Genomic DNA, 2,215 nt, shown 5'->3' with positions numbered 1-2,215 from the left:
CGCAAGGTTGTCAATGAAAATGCAGCGAAGAGTTAGTCATGAACAAGCACCAAAAAGGAGACACACCACCTGAAAAAACGCCAACACTTCTCCAGTGTCGTTAACTTGGATAAGTGAGGAGAGAGTCAAAGGAGATTGGTTTAGGAATGTTTTGACAAAGAAAAGAACATTTTTAATTAATTTATTTTATACATTCAATCACTATACATTAGCTGTCATAAAACCATGGAAAGGGAAATATTATGTAAAATAAGCAACTTTAAGTATTTTTCAAAAGAAGAGTCTGAGTAGTTCACAATCGCTTCAATATGCAGATTTAGAAGTATTTTTATGTGGGCCAGCCAGGTGGTTTAGTGGTTAAGGTGCTAGACTCCCACGTTGCTGATCACGGTTTGAGTCCTGGATGTAGCGGCTTGAAGCTCACACTGGGCACGTGTGTGTGCGCGCACTCCAAATCCCAAGATGAGAAGGGAAGAGAAGGGACTGTGGCAGGGCCATTCCCCCTGGGGATTATTTCTCACTTTCTGTCTTTCAGTCTCTCCAGCGAGCACATGGGCTCTACAGCAAAAATCAAAGTTACTTTTATGAGAGTAAAATCATTTTTTAGTTTTAAAATTAAAAAAATCTTTTTTAGTTTTAAAAAAAGATTTTGTTTTTGTTCTGTTTCGTTTGCCATAGACACATGTACTCACTGGAGAAAGAGAGAGGAAAAGTAAGAAATTGCTTTTTGCATAGTGACGCATTTTTGCATAGAAAACCGCATCATGACTTTCCTGACAACCTAATATATATTGCATTCTAGGTAGAACTGGAGAAAGAAGAGGACCAGGAGGCATTCTGCAACTTATTAAACTGATAAACTGCTTTAAATGCCTTGAAAACACAGCGAGAGCAAGCATAGTTGAGAATGGGGAAGAGTACTATGACATGAAGACTAACTGGGAAGGAAGCAAAACTTTGGGAGGTGATGAAAAACTGGAAATGAGAAACCAGAATCTAAAAACACGGTCATAGCTAGGAAGAAGGAAAACCGAAGCCTCTCAGGATGGGTATGCCACAATCTCTTCTCTTCCACTCTCCTCTCAGGGTTCTGGGCACGCACACACATGCCAGGCATGAGTTTCAATCCACCTGGTCCGGATACTCAAACCGCAGTCTGCTACAGGGGAGTCCAGAGACTTAGCCACTAGACCACCTGCTGGCCAGATAGCATAATCTTTCTTCATTTGCCCTTTGGTGATATCCCAAGCAAAGTGTACATGACATCTTTGAGATATGAGGTTTCGGCCAGGACTTTACATGAGGTATAATTTTCTTTCTGTCTTGAAAGAAAATTGATTAATATACCTGTTCTGGGGTGCTAGGATTATACTTCTCTCCATTTCCAAGAAAACTAGTTCTATTTCATCCCTACATTTAATAACACAAGTCGTTGCACATCAGTACCCAGGGAAGAACAGTTCATATCGATTTTAGTTTTCATTTAAAATACTGAGATTTAAGCCTTGAAGCACTGTCATCAGAGCTGGATGAAAAGTCTATTACCAGATGGAGAAATAATCTCTCTGTACAAGCAAGCCCTGAAAGAAAAGCCCTCTCATACACACATGTTCATTTGTCACTCCAGATCCCCTTTACTAAGCACCCACCACGTGTGAGGTGCAATAAATGAGTATGCGAAGATGAATAAGGCTGGCTCCTGTGATGAAGGTACAATGATGTTAGTGAGGAAAATAATTAACTTTCACAGTCACTGTGGCTCCTTCCAAGGTCTTGAACCAACTGGGGCAACCCCTGTTATAACTCCACAAGTCTGTAATCTCTGTACTGTTTAGTCTGGTAGAAAGACCTTGTTTGGGGACCAAGAGATAGCATAATGGTTACATCACTAGACTCTCATGTAATTGACCGTGGTTTGAGTCCCGGACCTAGCTGCTTAAAACTTCGGTTGGGCATGTGTGCATGCATGCCCAAGATCCCAAAAAGAGGATAATGGATAGTGGCATGGCCACTCCCCCAGGGGGTGATTTTTTGCTTTCTATCTCTATATCTCTCTCTGTCTCTCTGATGAGTACACACGCCCTATAGCAAAAATCTCTCTCTTATAAAAAAGAAAAGAAAAAGAAAGAAGGAAAGAAAGAAAGAAAGAAAGAAAGAAAGAAAGAAAGAAAGAAAGAAAGAAAGAAAGAAAGACAGACAGACAGACCTTGTTTGG

The 2,215-nt window shown here is 40.5% G+C and overlaps 1 protein-coding gene and 1 long non-coding RNA gene across 3 annotated transcripts in view; one reads left to right on the top strand and one right to left on the bottom strand.

The window, feature by feature from the left end:
• PLD1 (phospholipase D1) overlaps positions 1 to 2,215 on the bottom strand; it is a 134,008-nt gene that overhangs the window by 95,312 nt on the left and 36,481 nt on the right. The window lies entirely within an intron of this gene.
• LOC106735547 (uncharacterized) overlaps positions 1 to 2,215 on the top strand; it is a 26,580-nt gene that overhangs the window by 14,512 nt on the left and 9,853 nt on the right. The window lies entirely within an intron of this gene.

Source organism: Tupaia chinensis, unplaced genomic scaffold (genome assembly GCF_000334495.1).
Source record: "Tupaia chinensis unplaced genomic scaffold, TupChi_1.0 Scaffold000430_1, whole genome shotgun sequence".
Lineage (NCBI taxonomy): Eukaryota > Metazoa > Chordata > Mammalia > Scandentia > Tupaiidae > Tupaia > Tupaia belangeri.
Note: the sequence above shows the minus strand (reverse complement) of the source record. Positions and strands in the feature narration are given on the sequence as shown.